General features: G+C 39.0%; 1 protein-coding gene across 2 annotated transcripts in view; it reads left to right on the forward strand.

Annotated features, from left to right (window-relative positions):
* Positions 1 to 479: 479 nt before the first annotated feature.
* Positions 480 to 19,388, forward strand: part of CCDC91 (coiled-coil domain containing 91) — a 294,238-nt gene continuing 275,329 nt past the window's right edge. The window contains exon 1 of one of the 2 annotated variants that reach the window (XM_079775599.1): positions 480 to 1,101. The gene's annotated coding sequence lies outside the window, so the exon portion shown is untranslated. The remainder of the gene's footprint in view (positions 1,102 to 19,388) is intronic. The other variant, XM_079775598.1, reaches the window with a different exon arrangement.

The following is a 19,388-nucleotide window of genomic DNA, read 5'->3' on the forward strand; positions in this document are numbered from 1 at the left end:
CTTTGAAGTCACAGAGTAGTGGCCTGAAGAGGCTCTTGGCTTAGGTGCATCCCCTAGGTTGAGAGTTCAGATATTCAAAGATGAGATGGCGCAGCTGTCTAGTCAATTGTTTCTTGAGCACTTAACTACGGGTCACCCACTTAGCTCAGCTGCAATTTTTATTGAGCTCTGCTTGCTGGTGGTGAAAAGATTAGGCCTAACTCTTCTCAAGAACAATCCCATATGGGCATGTCATTTTGGGGATGACTTTATTTGCATGGATTAGGCATAGAAACAGGGCCTTCCCCTTAGGCAGTAGCTAACAGGAAGCAGCTCCTGAATCATCCCCTTTTAGACTGCAACCCCCTGCGGACCACGGAAGCCAAGAGTGCCTGGGCTGAGAGCACGGTACCCTCCGCTCAGCCTCAGCCTCAGCCTGGGGCCACGTGACTCTCATGCTGGCGTTGAGTGACGCGCGCAGCGCTGGGCGGGCCTTGGAGGAAATCAACTTCCGGGGGCAGAGGTGTTCCAAGCCGGGTGGTGTGTGGGCTACCCCAACGTGTGTGGCTGGGGCCGAGGTCGCACCTACGGGTCCGGGGTCGTACCTACCCCGGGTGTGCACGTGCGAGTCTGTGTGCTGGGGGGTGGCTCACCTAACGGCGTGGCTGAGCGGCGCGGCGGCGGCGGCGGCGAGCGGGCGCGGGCGCGGGAGCAGGTAAATGGACACTCGCCTTCTGGGCCTGGGTCTGGGAGCCCGGGCCGCGCGAGGCGGCGGTGCGCCCAGAGGCGGCCCGGACCGTGGGCAGGGAACGCCCCACCCGGCCGGGAGCTCGCCGGGCTTCCGCCGCCGCCGGCCCCCCGCCGCCGCCGGCCCCGGCCTCGCCCCCCGAGGTTGAGGCGACCGGGGGGCGTGGCCCGTTCGGGCTGGAAGCCGGCCTCGCTCCCCTCCCTTCGATGGGAGCGCCCACCTGCGCTTGCCGTCGCCGGCAGGTCCTGGCCCCTGCACGCTCCAGAGTCCAATGTTTTTCGACAGCCTACGCACAAGTACACGTGATGATTGTGTCACGGAAACGCCCATCGAACGGGGCTTTATCCTGGTCTCGTTTCCCCCGACCGCGCCTGGTGGGTGTTTCCCCTTCTACTTTGCCAAGTTCACGGGGCCAGAGGTCTGCTCTGTCCTGCAGCCACGTGTTGCCACAAAAGTGGCCCTTCGGGGTTAAGGCCGGAGGCAGTACGTTTCCCAGTGGCGAGGCATCCTGCCTTCCCACGAGTGCGCCCCCTTTCCCCACAATAAAGATGTTTCTTCCGTCTGCCCCTGTTTTGCACTGCGGAGGAAAACTTGGGGAAACGAAATCTATTTTTGGGCTTCGCTTGGAAGGAGTGGCAACTCTATTAAAAGCTCACCGAGTGTTTTTTTTTTTTTTTTTTGGTAGGATGATGTTGTTGCCACAGCTCCTCTCCCTTGCTCCCCGATGAGCGTTGGGGCAGAGCCTGATTTCCTGGAGGGTAGAGTGCTGGCTACAGCTGTAGGTGACTCAGCGGCCCCTTAAGAATTCCGACTCTTTGACTTCCCTCCCTGTCTGAACAGGGCAGATGTTTGTGCCACCTCCCTCTGTAAATATCAGGGAGGTAGTTGGATGATGGCTTTTGGGAATAGTTTGCATGTTCCCTGATGGAGTGATTGGGGTGGGCTGACATTTGATCTTGTCCCTGGGATGGGCTAACATTTCACCCAACAACTTAAGGCCAAATGCTCAGACTATGTAGTTCGCTGGGGTGGCCGGGACTGACCATCAATGATCTTTGTTCTGTGCCGTAGGAGAGCTCTACACTTCTAAACATACCATTTGCCCTCTGCTACAATGTCTGTTGCATCGAGGAGTTAGGGTTAGGGCTTTACTGTACCTGTTAGGTAAATGGGAGATTGCGGGGGTGGGGGGGCTGTGAAGGCAGGGAGAGTGTACCTGTGTGGCTAGCCAGTAAATTGTGTGGTAGAAAATTACCTCGATTTACAAAGTTGGGTATCCTCCAGGCAGGCTAGGAGGTAGTTCTGTGGGCAGGGATATCTTATTATGAACTGGTTATGTAGCAATGGTATAAGCCAAATGGAATAAACATAAAGAAAACAATAGTGATGAAAGTTACAACTTTTCTCTTAACATTTATTAAATAGAAAAATGTATCTCATTGGAGTGATCAGCTCAAAACCTGAGAGTTTTTTGTTTTCTTTAATCATTTTAATATACTTAATGACAGGCAAAAAGAAAGTGCTGAGAGTCATCAACAGAGGGGACAGCATCTTTGTTTGGGGGGGGGGAGGCAGTAAAAAAAGAAAGCTGGTTACAAATTTATTTAGTTGGTTGAAGCTTAAATGGACAAATAGGAATTTGCCTAAAAGACATTTTATGTTGTACCTCTAACTGTAGATGTAAAATTTGTAAAGTATATAGGATTGTTATGAATAAAAAAAAGCTATTTGAAGGTTTATTGTCTTTCTCTTGATAGCAGAGGTTGGGGTGGGAGTTCATTGGGGTGGACAAGACCTTTTCTATTTGGAAGGAGAGTGTTTAGGTAAGTTGTTTCCAAAATATAGCTCATAATCACAATGCTCAACCTGTTCCTTGTGACTTTTGGCTTCTTGAAAGCTCATCAAGTTTTGTTATTTTGCTGTCCCAATAATGAGAACTTTGTATCAATATCTGTTTTCCCCATTCAAATTAACATTAAATCTTTATGGGTAACTCTGATAATATTTTTTAATTGATTCTTTGAAATGTGGGTTTTCTGTTAGTGTATGAAATTTTCTTCAGATTTTTAAAGATTGCCTCCTTGTTTCATTTGATGTTCTTGGAATTTATCTCAAGGGCAATTTATTGTGATAGATTTTGGAAAAAAATGTGATAGTCAATATCATTGACTTTTTTGGCATCATGTTAAGGTAGAATCCTAAAATTTCACAGAGTTCCTTAGATTTTACATAGTTTATTTTACAGGTTTAGAGTCTGGAATAATTAAATGACTTTTTTCCCATTAAGCAACATTTTCTTGTTAAGCAAATTAATGAATCAATATGAGACAATATCAGTTATTACTAAAATGTTTACCCAGGTTTATGTTCTTTTATATTTGTAATTTTAAGTTAGTGTAGACCGTTCTTGACCTGTACCTTATTCCTTTCCTGTCATATCCCTAATAAATTTACAAAGAGCCTTGTTAGCTATATGCCATAGAATCTTACTTAAAGAATTATGGATACACTTACTGTCAACTAGCAGAGGATACAACAGTTTTTTGTTTTTTTTAACTTTTGAAATGAGAAGAATTTTTTAAATTACAGGTTTAGTTGATGAAGATCAGTGATAGTGTTAGCTGTTTTAAAATGTAACATGTTATAATCCTAGTAAGACTGTTTTCCTTAGACAGGTATGCCCACTTTAGTATTTACATAGTACAGTCCAACACATAATAGTTAAGTAGACTGACTATATGAATGAAATAACTACTCTCTTATAAAGGGTGAAATCACTTTTTTTCTGCTATTCAGAGAAGATTGACTTTTTCCCCCCTTTGCCAGCCTTACAAACATAGACCATGTGCATCTCTTAACAAAAGTAGGCCTAGATAATGGAGAGGCCAACCAAATGGCTTTTTATGTTGTGTCCAATCTTGTGGTAAAAGAAGATCTACATGATCATTTCAAGATGCTTTGGTTTTATGAGAATTCAGAACTTTTGCAATTGAACTAAAGATAGGGCTGCAGTATTATGCAAGACCCATTAATCTATGAATGTGCTTTGGTGATAGAAAGGGGCTTACCTGAATATTACTAAAAAATTACATGCTTAGACATCAGTAAAAGATTGTGATTACAGATGAGATTAAATTTCATCATTTAAATTAAATTATGAATTTAATAAAGATAACTTATAAAGAGTTTATACCTTTTAGTTATAGTTTGCCTAAATTGGGTATGAAAAATGGAAAATAAGCCTGTAAAAGCTGAATGGCATTAAATGGGCCACCCTGAATCGGAAGACAAGTTGAAGTGAATACTTGTGTTCTGCTGAATGGGAAAACTGTTTAATGACTGTGTTACATGAGGCATTAGATATTTTAAGATTCTTCTCTTGTCTGTTATGAGAAGAGACATTTTATTAATTTCTTTTTAGGACCAGCTTTGCTTAAAGTGAATGATTTTTTAAGTGTCACTTGCTTATTTAGTATATGTGATTTGTTTCAGTTACCATGTTAAGAATAGTTGTATAAAAAACTGGTTTGGCTCAGTGGATAGTCGGCCTATGGACTGAAAGGTCCCAGGTTCGATTCCGGTCAAGGGCATGTACCTTCGTTGCGAGCATATCCCCAGTAGGGGGTGTGCAGGAGGCAGCTGATCGATGTTTCTCTCTCATCGATGTTTCTAACTCTCTATCCCTCTCCCTTCCTCTCTGTAAGAATAGTTGTATAGTACCTTTGGTTGCAAGAACCTTTTTTTTTAGGAGACTTTATTTTCATTGGCATACTGAGTTGATTTTCTGTATATCCAAAGTTGTATTGATCTTGCTTCTTTCACTATCAATAGGAGAAAAAAATAATGCCACAAGATTATTATTCTCAGTGTCACAGTAATGAACATAAAAGGTGACTCCCATATGATTGATGAGAAGAGTTGTGACCACTCAGAGTCTGCTCAGATTGCAAAATGTTGTTTTATTGTATAATCCCAGTATATATAAGTAGAAAATCTTTTGAACAAAGTGAAATAACATAAGTGAAAATTTTGGATGGTAATTTTTTTTTTCTCACGTAGAAAGGCCAAGGATATTATCATAGTTACTTTCATCTGAGCAAAATAATTTAAGCACATTGTTCACAGTGGTGAATTGTGAATCATAAGACTGGATCTGATTCTTTAATTAGCATCTACTTTGTTTCTCACTTAAAGAAACGTACCAGAGTACATTTGTTGAAGTTGTGTGTATGTACATACTCCGGGAAGTACACATTGGGAAGTAAACTTTGGGAAGGTTTTGGCAAATATTTCTTCAAATATTTTTGAAATAGGCTTTTTATCCTCTTCCCTCTCGCTTCTTCTGGGACTCCCATAATGCATATGGGAGGAACAGGATTGGAAAATTTGTGACAAGGAAATCTGAGTAAGAGGTATATACAGGTAGACCTCTCTGAATGGGCAAAAAAGTGAAGATATTGGTGTCCCATGTGAATGCTCACCAAATTAAGAGGTCTTAATTCCAAAGGGAGTAATGCTTCCACAGGCTAACTGCATCAGAGTAGTATTTTAATAATCAAGTAGAGAGGATGACTGGGTATCAGACAGACTCTTTCCCCAGCCATCCCTGTCAATGCCCATTAGGCTCATGAACAAAGTGGCCATGCTGTCAGGGATGGGGGTTACAGAGGCGCTCAGCAACATGGACTTCAGCTCATCAGGACCTGCCTGGCTGTGCCCACTGCTGAGTGCCTAATCTGCCAGCAGCAGTGACTAACACCAAATCCCTGAATGGCACCATTTCCTCAGGTGATCAGCCAGCTACCTGGAGGCAGGTTGATTACATTGGACTGCTACCATCATGGAAGAGTTGCAGCTATTTGTTCTTACTGAAATAGACACATATTTTGGATATGAATTTGCCTTCTCCACATGCAGTGCTTCTGCCAAAACTACCATCTGTGGGCTCAAAGTATGCCGTATCCACTGCCATGATATTCCACACAGCATTGCTTCTGATCAAGGAACTCACTTCACAGCAAAAGAAATGAGCAGTGGGGTCATACTATGGAATGTACTAATCTTATCATGTTTCCTACTATCCTGAAGCATGGTGGAATGGCCTTTTGAAGATTAAGTAACAGTGCCAGTGAGGTGTCAGTACCTTGCAGGACTGAGGCAAGGTTCTCCAGAGGTTGTATATGCTCTTAATTAGTATTCAATATATGGTGCTGTTTCCCTTATAGGCAGGATTCACAGGTTCAGGAATTAAGGGGTAGAAATGGAAACAGCACCATTCACTATTACCCCTAGTGACACACTAGCAAAACTTTTGGTTCCTGTTTCCATGACCTTATGCTCTGCTGGGCTAGAGGTCTTAATTCCAAAGGGAGTAATGATTCCATTGGAGACACAACAATGATTCCATTTGTTGGAAGTTAAGACAGCTGTCCAGCAATTTTGGACTTCTCATGCCTCTGAATCAACATGCAAAGAAGGGAATTACTATGTTGGCTGTGGTAATTGATCCTGACTACCAAGGGGATATTGGACTGCTCTTCCACAATGGCGATAAGGAATAGTTTGTCTGGAATATAGGAGATCCCATAGTGCATCTCTTAGTAATACCATGCCCTTTGATTAAGGTCAGTGGACACCTGCAACACTATTCAAGGAGATTACTGATAACCTAGATCCTTCAGGAATGAAGTTTGGGTTACCTCACCAGGTAAAGAATCATGACCATCTGAAGTGCTTGCTGAAGACTAAAGGAATACAACAAAATGGGTAGTGGGAGAAGGTAGCTATAAATAGCAGCTATAACCGTGTTACCAGTTATAGAAATAAGGACTCTATTGTCATGAGTATTTCCTCATTTTGTTATAAATATATTTTTGTGTTTGTGTGTGTACAAACACACAAATATATGTGCATATATAATGTGTATATATGGCTTATACATATGTAAAATAATATTTTTTCTCTTATGCCCTTACCATGTAAAAAATATTATAATTTTAAATATTAGTAATTTTACATCATAGTGTTACAGAATTTACCAGGCGACTGAAAAATACCCAGGAGTACCAGAGGCACAGGAAAAACCCATTTATTTCCAGACGTTTCACATGTACTGGTACAGTGACTCGGGAGTCTGTTTCTCTCCAAATCTGAGCAAACCAATATGTAGGAAACTTTCCCTTTATACCCCTTTGGTTTCTTTGTCCCCCAAATATGGATCAGACTTCCAGATCTTTCACGGGCTTTGCAAAATGCCCCATGTGCTGGGATGGGGGCAGTGAGACCACATCTCAAGGCCTGGCCTGGTGCCAGCACTGATAACTCTGTCTGGGGGTTGTGTATTGTTCATGGTTTATGGCCTCTCTAAAATGGGAGTAGTACTTTAGGTAAACAGGTCTTGCAGGACCCAATAATTAAAGGGACAGTTACTAGACTATAGGCTAACAAGAATGTGCATTAGGTTAATAGCACAGATTCAGATTGCTAGCCCCCCAAAAATGTCTCATTTTCCCCATCAATAGTATGTAAATTATGGGATATCAAAGAGAAGAATAAACATTCAAGGACTTTACCTCCTCTTCTGGGGAAGGGGTTAGTAAGTTTGCAGTTGTACACAGGATAGTTGTATCATGTTAAGCAGAATCATGATCTCCAAATTGTCCTCATTTGGAGATTAAGTATGGTTTAAGAAGATGAGTATGGGTGCCCAGTTGATGAGGATTGAACTTGTGATGATTAACTTTATGTGTCAACTTGACTGGACCATGAGGTGCCCATATATTTGATCAAACTGTATTCTGAGTGTGTCTGTGAGGTTGTTTCCTGATCAGATTAAAGTTTAAATTAGTGAACTGAGTAAAACATTGCTCTCTCTAATGTGGTACTCATCCAATCAATTGAAGACCTGAATAGAACAAAAAAGCTGAGTAAGAGGGAACTTCTGCCTAATGGCCTGAGCCAGGGCATTGCTCTTCTATAATTGGACTGGGACTTATACCATCAGCTCTCCTGGTTCTCAGGCTCTCAGATGCAGCCTGACACTACAGCATCTATTCTTAGTTTCTAGCTTGCTCACTGCAGGTTTTAGGACTTCTCAGCCTTAAAATAGTATATGGTCATCTTAAATTGGTTTAATTCCTGACAATATCCTAAAGGCAACTTGATAAAGAAATTACTATAGAGAAGGGGTATACAAAATAAAATGCTTAAGATGCCGAGTCCTAGGATAAGTGGAATTTATAGTAAAAACTCTTAGAAATCAAGGCTAAGGCCACAGAATTAGATTAGTCATTGACACACTCAAACAGCAATCTATATTACCAAGTATATTGACATATAACAACAGCTTATAATGATTAATGATAAAAAAAGCTTTTGGCTTAAATCTATTTGATAAGACTTAGGTACTGTATAGCTGTTGTTCTTTGACCTTTTATTTATTTTTTTTATTTTTTATTTTTCCAATTTTTTTATTAAGGTATTATATGTGTACATATCTTACCATTGTGACCTTTTATTTTTGCCACAATCTCATTTTAGATTATGGAAAATAGTCATTATGTCCCCATTATCCCTGTTGAAAGCTCAGATGCTAATGAATATGAAAAATGAAATCCTATCTGCATAGATACCACTTAAATAAGGTACTGCTTAAATAAAAAAGAGTGGAGAAACCTATGGTAGTATAACTCAGTACTTAGTTTGTTTTAATTTTTTTAAAAGTGAACTGAAAGAGTAATCATGAAGACTATAGGATTTCCCCTTTTATAAAAAGTTTGTAGGGAAAAAGAATGATTGGATATTTTCAGCATTTAAAGCTGGTTAATTACCGCACATTCTTTCCATTGTGATTGTGTAGCAATGCTGAGGTCTGGAATCATGGGAATCATTTCTGAGCTTTTTTTTCCCCTCTCAACTCTCAGTAGACTTTTTACTCTGTGTCTCTGATGTTGTATTATATAGCAATTCTTTCTTGGTTCTCAGGCCTAGAAAATATAGAGTAATTTTCTAAGCAGAGCAAAACCTCCTTCCTCTTATAATTCAGTTACTTTAACATGGTTTCAGTAATTGAAGGAAAATATATGTTGTGTCTCAAAAATAGCACAGAACTAAGTCATTCTAATCAAGAAAGGTGTGCCATTTTTTTTTGAAGTTTATGTGTAATGAATTGTAGCTAATTTTCAACGTTTTAGGAGAAGGCAACCATAACAATTGAACAAAACACTACTAATTGGTTATAAATGTGGAGAAGATGGGGCATGTGTTTGTGTGTGTATGAACTATAGCATTCTTTTATGTAGTTAAATATTCTTACCCATTCTTAAAAAATAAGAAAATGGGCAGTTGGAGATGCTATTATAATTACTGCTTATGTATGAAACTGAAACAAATTTATTAATGACTTCTGGTGTGTATGCATATGTTAAGAGAGAAAGTCTTTGTGAGGGATGTAAATAGAATGCTACTTGAATTTTAAAAGATTCTTCGTTTTGGCCTTTCAGAATATCATAAAGCTAACATAAGCATCGGAATCTGTTGTAATGATAGTGAAGGAACCAACACTTAGGAGAATTGCACTTTTGTTCATATCACTACCATTGCTTCAGGTTATCCAAGTCCATATATCTTTCTCTCATGATACGAAAATTATGGCCCGGATTAAGTTCTTAATATATTACCAAGGAACATGCAAAAATGATCTAGATGGTAGTATTGTGATAGTGACAACAGAGATTTTAGCACAGAATAGGACACATAATTGAATATCTCTCTATATAAAAGCCTAAGCGACTGTTAGGACTGGTCGACTGGTGGCTATGATGCGCACTGACCATCAGGGGGCCGACGCTCAATGCAGGAGCTGCCCCCTGGTGGTCAGTGTGCTCCTACAGCCAACTTCCCACGGCCAGCCAACCTCCTGGGGTCCCTCCCCCCAGCCTGCCTGCGGGCCCCAATCAGGACAGGGTGAGACAGCCCGGATTGGCCCCGATTGCCAGCCAGGCTAAGGGACCCAACCTGTGCACGATTTCGTGCACTGGGCCTCTAGTATGTATATATAAACATACCCATTTGTCCATATATATATGTTTCAAATTAAATTGCCTAGGAATATTGAAGTCCTCAATTCATTGTATACTTTTAATACCTTAGTGCAGTAGTAGTTTGTGCATCAACCAAGTTTGTGCATTTTTGAATTGTATGTAGCTCTCAAAAACTTTTTAAGAATATTTCTAAATAACAATTTTGAACTGACTTACATAATCATATTTATAGTTATAGGTATGCCTCTTGTAACTTTTTTCTTTATATTTGTGAAGTTGAAGACAGTAAATCAATACAAAATAAGTATTTATTAATGAACTATTGTTCTGTGCAAAAAAAGAATGGTGCACTAGCCGATTTTGCTCAGTGGCTAGAACGCTGGCCTGCAGACTGAAGGGTCCTGGGTTGGGTTCCAATCAAGGGCACATGCCTGGGTTGTGGGCTCAATCCCCAGTAGGGGGTGTGCAGGAGGCAGCAGATCAATGATTCTCTCTCATCATTGATGTTTCTGTCTCTTTTGCCCTCTCCCTTCCTCTCTTAAATCAATTAAAAAAAAAAAAAAGAAAGAAAAAAAGAGTGGCAAACTTTTCAGAATGGCTGGAAGAGACAGAATATAAGGTGGGAATGTAAGTTTGAGCCTGATTATTAAGGCACTCTAGGATCTCTAGGGATAGATTACCAATAGCATAGTGAGAAGTTAGGCATGGGCATGCTGAAGTCAATCCTGGACAGGCTGGGTTAATGGCCTTTTTGATCAAAACAATATGTAATTATTCTGTTGTATAACAATCTGAAAAAATAAGGCTGTTGGGAAGGGGACAAAGGCATGACAGAAACTTTACAAGTAAGACAAATATTTACTATGCAGAAAGATGATTATAATTTGGATGTGCTGCTAACTTCCCCTGGTTTAGACAGCCTAAACCTACGGTAGAGAGCTTTAAAGCCTGGTACAGTTATGTCCCCTATTTCACTTGTCATCTAAGGCTATCTTTTTGTTTTCCTATTACTTCTGTCCCCTTCTATTCCATGGTCCTTGTTTTCTAATTTGGTGAATTTATGCTCTGTTCTCACTTCTTTCTTTTATGTTTGATCTTTTGGACACCCTGTTTTATGATTAGCTGCATTATACATCTTGAGGCACTTTACATACTGCATATCTTTTCCCTCTAATTCTCAACCTCTCTCCCTTTTGACTTTGGTAGCAACTGTCATTCTGTCTAAGAGATCATCTTTCCTCTGGCCTTACTTTCAAACAATGCCCGTCATCTGGACTGTTTGCCTTAATGTGCTTTCTATTCCCATCATTTTATAAATAAAAGTGTATATTTTTGCTAATTATTTAATCAATTAATTGTTTAAATAAGGAGACTTAGCACTAGTGACAAGTGTTGAGGTTGTGATACAAATCTCAAACAGGCAATTCCTTTCCATTACTTATTTCTTCTTATAGTTCTTTTATGTGTAGGGTTAGATTGTTTATTTGGGATTTTAATTTTTTTATTTTTAAAATATAGATATTTTTAAATTCGTCTTTATTGTTGAAAGAATTACGGATACCCCCTCCCCCTTTTTCCCCATTGACCCCCTCTCAGGACTGCTTTCACTGTGTCCCATAGATTTTGGGTTGTTGTGTGTTCATTTTCATTTGTTTCAAGGTAATTTTTGATTTCTTTCTTGATCTCATTGGTAACCCATTCATTGTTTAATAACATGCTTAGCTTCCATGTGTTTGAATGTTTTTGAATTTTTTATTGTTGTTGATTTCTAGTTTCATGCCATTGTGGCTCAAGAAGATGCTTGATGTGATTTCAATCTTCTTGAAATTTTAAGACTTATTTTATGTCCCAACATGTGGTCTATCTTTGAAAATGTTCCATGTGAATTTGAGAATGTATATTCTGCTATTTTGAGATGAAATATTCTGTCAATAATAAATTAAATCTATCTGATATAGTGTGTCATTTAAAGTTGTTGTTTCCTTCTTGATTTCTTGTCTGGAAGATCTATCCAGTGATGACAGTGGGGTGTTTAAGTGCTCTACTATGACTGTATTGCTGTCAATATCTTCCTTAAAGTCCACCAAGAGTCTTTTTTTTTTTTTAAATATGCTTAGGTGCTCCTATATTGGGTACATTCTCTTTTTGATTATTCCTTTCAGTATTATATAGTGACCTTCTTTGTCTCTTACTGTGGCCTTTGTTTTAAAGTCTATTTTGTCAGATATAAGTATTATTACCCTGACTTTTTGTTGTTGTTTCCATTTGCATGGAATATTTTTCTTCCATCCCTTCACTTTCAGCCTGTGTGAATCTTTTGTTCTGAGGTTGGTCTCTTGTAGACAGCATATATGTGGGTCATGCATTCTTATCCATTCAGGTACCCTATGTCTTTTGATTGGATAATTTAATCCATTTACATTTAAAGTTATCATTGATAGGCACTTATTTATTCCCATTTTTCTTTGTACCTATGTTCTTCTCTCTTTTTTCTTATTCTTAAAACAGTCTTTTTAGCATTTCTTTGTGTTGTTTTTTTGTTGCTAATCCTTACCCAAGGATATTTTCCCATTGATTTTTAGAGAGAGTGGAAGGGAGGGAGAGAAACAGAGAGAGAGAGAAGCATTGATGTGATAGAGAAACATCAGTAGGTTGCCTTCTGCATGTACTCTGACCATGGCTGGGGATTGAGCCTGCAACGAAGTACGTGCCCTTGACTGTAGTGTAATCGAACACAGGACCCTTCAGTCTGTGGGCTGAAGCTCTATCCACTGAGCCAATCTGGCTAGGGATTAGCATTTCTTGTAATGCTGGTTTGGTGGTAATTAACTCTTTAGCCTTTGTGTTTTTTGTTTTGTTTTGTTTTTGCTTTTTTTTGTCTCAAAAGCTCTTTCTTTCACCTTCAATTTTAAATAATAGCTTTGTTAGATAGAGTAGATTTGGTTTCAGGTTCTTGCTTTTTATTACTTTGATTACTTCATGCTTGTCCCTTTGGCCTGAAGTATTTCTGTTGAGAATCAACTGACAGCCTTATGGAAACTTTCTTGTAGGTAACTAACTGTCTCTCTTGATGATTTTAAGATTCTGTCTTTAAGATTTGCCTTTTAAATTTTGATGTGTCTTGCTGTGGATCTCTCTGAGTTCATTGGGATTCTGTGCTTCCTGAACTTGTGTAACTTTTTCCTTTACCAGGTTAGGGAAGTTTTCTGTCATTATTTCTTCAAACAGGTCCTTGCTCATATTCTTCTCATCCTGGTACCCCTATAATGTGGATGTTGTAACATTTCATGTCCCAAAGTTCCCTTAACCTACCCTCATTCTCTTTAATTATTCTTTCTTTTTTTTTAAAATATATTTTATTGATTTTTTACAGAGAGGAAGAGAGAGGGATAGAGAGTTAGAAACATCGATGAGAGAGAATCATCAATCAGCTGCCTCCTGCACACCCCCTACTGGGGATGTGCCCGCAACCAAGGTACATGCCCCTGACCGGAATCGAACCCGGGACCTTTCAGTCCACAGGCCGACCTCCATCCACTGAGCCAAACCGGTCCTGGCTAATTATTCTTTCTTATTACTGCTCTGATTGGGTGTTTTTTTCTACCTTGTCTCCAAATTGCTGTTTTGATGCGTTGCTTCATCCAACCTACTATTTATTCCTTCCAGTGTATTCTTGATGTTCTACATGGTATTGTTCATTTTCAACTGGTTCTAATTCATGGCTTCTGTGTCCTTTTTCATGATGTTGTAGTTCTCACTAAATTCTTTGTAATACACACTAAGTTATTTGAGCATCCTAGTAACCATTACATTAAACTTTATATCTGATAAATTGATTGCCTCCATTTCATTTACCTCTTTTTCTAGATATTCCTTCTGTTTTTCATTTGGGCCTTATTTGTTTCCCAATTTTAGCTGTCTCTTTGTGTTTGTTTCTATGTATTAGATAGAAATGCTATGATTCCCAGTTTTGGCCTTATATAGTAGGTGTTCTCTGGGACCTAGTGGTGTGGTCTCCTTGATCTACTGAGCTTGATGCTCTAGGAATGTCTGTTGTGTGGGTTATCTGGGTCTTCCTATTGTAATTGGGTCTTGATTGCTGTTGGCCCATTCATGAGTAGGATCAACCCTCAGGCTGGCTGACTTGAGGTGTAACCACTACCATATTTTGCAAGCTGTTGTACAGGTGCTGATGAAACAATACAAAACAAAACACAACAAAACAAAATGAAACAAAATTCTCCACCACCAACAAAAAACAACAACAACAAAACAAATATGAAAATGAAAATTAAATAGAGAATAATAAAAGAATACAGGAAAAAAGAATATCACAGGAAAGAAGGAAAAAATAAAGACCAGGAAAAGAAAAACAGGAAAAAAAAGAATATAGATTGAGAAAAGGAAAGAGATAAAGAAATATAAAAGAAAAATAGGAAACAAGTAATACAGGAAAAGAAAAACATAAAGAAGAAAAATGTGGAGTTCGTTATGTTTAGTGCCTACTACAGTTTCCTTTTGAATATGCTGTTTGTGAAGCTTGTTGGATTCTGCTCCAATGTCTGAAGCTGGCCACTTGGGGTTGGTTTCAGGTCTTTTGGGGGTTTTGTGGTGTAAGTCAGATTCAGCTGCTTTCTTTGCCTGGCCCTTGGCAACCTGTTGGAAGCTACAAGCAATCCACAGTTTGTGGATGTCTCTGCTGGGCTGGGTTGTGTACGAGAAGGACCGGATATGTTGTATTTTCAATTACATTTACATCAAAATACCCAATAATTTTCTTGTGATTTATAATGAGTTATTTAGAAGTGTGTTAATTTTCAGGTTTTTGAAGGAATTTCCACATTTCTTTCATTGATTATTGATATGTTTCTTCTGTGCTTAGAGAAGATACTTTGTGTTAAGTTTTTAAAACTTAATCAAGACTTGTTTAATGGCACAGAATATTGTCTATCTTTAAATGTTCTGTGTACACTTGAAAAAAATGCCTAATCAGCACCTGTTAGGTAGCATTGTTTTAGAAATATTAATTAAACTAAGTTGGTTGCTATAAGTCTTCTATATATTTACTGACTTTATTTCTACTTTTTTTTTTATCACTTAGGAGTGCTGAAATTTCTAGGTATGGTTATAGATGCATATATATTTAGAATTGTTATGTTGGCTTGATATATTGATTTCTTTATCATTATGAAATTTCTCCTTCATCCTAGTAATATTGTTTGATCTGAAATCTAATTTTTATAATACTAATACAGTCACTTCAGCTTTCTTTTGATCAGAATTTGCATGGTGTATCTTTTTCAGCTCTTTATTTTTATGTGTGTTTTTTTTTGGTTTTCATAGTCAAAATGAATCCTTTTCAGATCTTTGACATCTCTCATCATCATGGTTATTTTTTTCTCCTACCTTCTTATTCAGTCTAATTATTTCTGCTTTTTAACTTGCTTGTTTAGATCATCTATATTTAATGTTCTTTTTAAGATGATTGGGTTTAAATATATCATTTGCTATTTGTTTTTTATTTTTTCCTACCTAGTGTTGGATTTGAGTTTTTTTGTGTGTTTTTTTTCCTCCCTTTAAATTATTTCATTTTATGCCCACTGTTGGTTTCCCAAGTGTATATTTTTGCTAATCCTATCTAATAAAAGAGTAATATGCAAATTAACCACCACTCTGCTACACCCACAAGCCAGGCCCACCAGCCAATCAGGAGCGAATATGCAAATAAACCCAACCAGATGGCTTTGGCCACAGAGAGCAGGAGGGAGGCTTGGGTTTCCCCGGTAATGTTGGAAGCCAAGCTTTCCGCCTGCCCTTGCCAGCCTAGGCCTCCACTCAAGGCTACAAAGTTTCAATGATAGAAGATACATAAATCCAAACAGAAATGGCAGCAGCCACAAAGCTGGGAAGAGCAGGAGGCTAGGGTTGCCCCCGGCAATGGAGGAAGCCAAGCTTTCCGCACACCCTGGCCGGCCCAGGCCTCGGCTTAAGGCTACAAAGTTTCAATTATAGAAGATACATAAATCCCAACAGAAATGGCTGCTGCCACAGAGCAAGCAGAAGGCTTGGCTCCACTCCAGGCTACAAAGTTTCAATTGTAGAAGATAAATAAACCCCAGATACCAGAGCCTCTGCTTGGGTAACCAGGGGGCGTGGCCAGCCTGCAAACCACCACAGGCCCCTCACCTGAGAATAGAGGATAATAAAAGAATACAGGAAAAAAGAATATCACAGGAAAGAAGGAAAAAATAAAGACCAGGAAAAGAAAAACGGGAAAAAAAGAATATAGATTGAGAAAAGGAAAGAGAACCCCCACCCTGATCCGGGACACCCTTCAGGGCAAACCAGCTTGCCCCCACCTGTGCACCAGGCCTCTATCCTATCTAATAAAAGAGTAATATGCAGATTGACCATCACTCCAACACACAAGATGGCTGCCCCCATGTGGTCAAAGATCCTGCCCCCATGTGGACACAAGATGGCCACCACAAGATGGCCAGCAGGGGAGGGCAGTTGGGAGGGACCAGGCCTGCAGGGGTGGGCAGTTAGGGATGACCAGGCCGGCAGAGGGAAGTTGGGGGTGACTGGGCCTGCAGGGAAGGGCAGTTGGGGGGGGGGGACCCAGGCCTGCAGGGGAGGGCAGTTGGGTGAGACCAGGCTTGCAAGGGAGGGCAGTTGGGGGTGATCAAGCCTGTAGGGGAGGGCAGTTAGGGGTGACCAAGCCGGCAGAGGAGGGAAGTTGGGGGCGACCAGGCCTGCAGGGAAGGGCAGTTGGGAGGGACCCAAGCCTGCAGGGGAGAGCAGTTGGGGGGGGACCCAGGCCTGCAGGGGAGGGCAGTTAAGGGTGACCAGGCCTGCAGAGGAGGGAAGTTGGGGCAAACAGGCTGGCAGGGGAGCAGTTAGGCATCAATCAGGCTGGCAGGGGAGTGGCTAGGGGGTGATCAGGCGTGCAGGCAGAAGTGGTTAGGGGCAATCAGGAAAGGCAGGCAGGTGAGCAGTTGGAGCCAGCAGTCCTAAACGGGCAGTCGGACATCCCTTGAGGGGTCCCAGATTGGAGAGGGTGCAGCCTGGGCTGAGGGACACCCCTCCCATCCCATGCTCAAATTTCGTGCACCGGGCCTCTAGTTATTTAATAATTAATTGTTCTAGGGTTTGCTATATATATTTTGAATTTATTAGCCTACTTTTAAATAATATTATCCTATTTCATATGTAGTGTAAGAACTTTACAGCATTGTATTTTCATTTCCTTTCTTATCATTTGTGGTACTGTTATGATTTAGTTTACTTCTACATTTTCTATAAAGTTCACAATGTTTGTTAATACTTTTGCTTTATGGAGTCAGTTATCTTTAAAGTTTTTATATTTATTTATACATTTACCACTTCTGGCACTCCTGATTCCTTTTATGCAGATCCAAATATCTTTATGGTTTTATTTCTCTTCACCCTGATGAACTTACTTTAATATTTCTTTTAGTGTAGGTCAGCTGGCAAAGAATACTCTCAGTTTTTGTTTGTCTGGAAAAATATCTTTATTTCTTATTCAGGTTTAAAGGTATTTTCTCTGGGCAAAGAATTGTATGCTGCCATATTTTCTTGACCTTTCAGTTCTTTGTAGATACCTTCCCATTGTTTTCTGGCTTACATGGTTTTTGACAATAAGTCTGTTTTTATTCTTATTTTATTTCTTTTGCATGTAATGTGTCCTTTTTTCTGACTTATTTAAACTCTTTTTATCAGTTTCCAACAATAGCATATGATATACATTGGTAACTTCCTTATGTTTATATTACTTGGCTGTTTTTTAGATTTTTGGATCTCTGGGCTTACATTTTTCATGAAATTTAGACAATTTTCAATTATATTTCTTCAAACATTTTTCCACACCCCTCCTTTTTTCCCTGGGCCTCCAATTACATCCATTTATTTTGAATAATTGCTATTTCAATTTTTTAACCTCACGTTTTTTTGTTTTTCTTTCTGCAGTGTTTAATCTACTGTTAACCTTATCCTGTGTATTAGTTTTATGTTTTTAAAGATGTTTTCTGGAAGTTCCATTTGAATCTTTTTCATATCTTATATATCTCTCATTATTATGGTTATTTTTTCTACCTTCTTAAACATATGAAACCTTTATGATAGCTGTTTTCATATCCTTGTTTGTGAATTCCATCATCTCATTTCTATGTTTCTGTTTAATAATAGTCTCCTGATTATAGGTCATATTGTCCTGATTTTCTGTATGCCTTTTACAATTTGATTGGATTAATATATTTTTTATTTTTGCTTGTTGGTTTCTGAATTTTGTTGTGTTATTTCAAATAGGGTTGCATTTGGTTTTGTTTCTCAGTTATGTTACTTGGAATCAGTTGGGTAATTTTGAGGAATATTTTTAAGATTTGTTAATGTGGGTCCAAAATATTCTTTTGTCATAGGTCTAATTTAGCTCCATTACTAAGGAGATACCCTCCCAAGGATTCAGCTGAATGCTCCATGTAGTACAAGGGTTATCCATTCTGAATGATAGGTACACAAACTATTACCAACTATGTGTGAGCGCCAGATATTATTTCTCTACTCACATTGTCTTTCTTTTCCTGGCCTTGTGTAGCTTTCTCTCTTGTCTGTACATGTTAGTTCTCAGCCCAGACCTGAGCAAATCTTTCTATCTCTGGAATTCTTACTCAGTATAGTCTCTTTCTCAAATTCTGGTGCTGCAAGCACTAGCTGCCTCTCAAACTTTTAACTCTCTCCCCTCAAATCAGGGGGAGGCAAGTTTTGCTTGGGTTCTTCCACCATGTGCTGTGGCCTGTGAACTGAGTCCAGGTTATAAACTGGGCAGTTTTAATGCTTATCTTGTTTGTTTCCTTCCTCTCAGGAATTATAATTCTGTGCTGCTTGTTGTCCAGTATCTGAAAACTGTTGTTTCATATATTTTGTTCAGGTTTTTATTTATTTTAGTTGGGAGGTTAAATCTGGTCTCTGTATCTCCATTTTGATTGGAAGTAGAATGCTATCTGAATACTGTAGTTTAAAGTTTCCTCCATCCTTTACCATACTTTTACTTTGAAGTAACCACAGTGCAGATTATGGATGCTGTAGGAGTGTGGTAGGGAAGATATCTGTGATTAAACTACTGGTGATATTTAGGAAATGAGCACTTTATTTTTTATTTATTCTTTTTATATTTTATTCTACTTTATACTTCATAAAGTATACTTTATAAGTTTCTTCTCTTGTCATTAAATCTTTACATAAAATTTACACACTTGGAATATGCACTGTATTTTATGGTAGTTTCCTATTTCTTATACACATCACTTCCTGCTCTTAGTAAACCTTGATAAACTAGACATTTCTCATTTCTGTATCCGTAATAGATCATTGCATTCAGCAGCTATTAAAAAAACAGTTATTTTAGCAAAATATGAAGAATTTTGGTGTACAGATTTTATGCTATTTAGTTAATTAGAGATCCTCATTGTAATTATACTCTTTCCTGTTCATTTTCTGAAATGAATTAATCTGATCTTTCTTCAGATCTTATTCTTTCTGACTAGGTGACAATCCCAAGGCATTCCATCCTTGATATTATTATCCTTTTCGTTGTATTGAAA

This window comes from Cnephaeus nilssonii (assembly GCF_951640355.1).
Source record: "Cnephaeus nilssonii genome assembly, chromosome: 6".
Taxonomy (NCBI): domain Eukaryota; kingdom Metazoa; phylum Chordata; class Mammalia; order Chiroptera; family Vespertilionidae; genus Cnephaeus; species Cnephaeus nilssonii.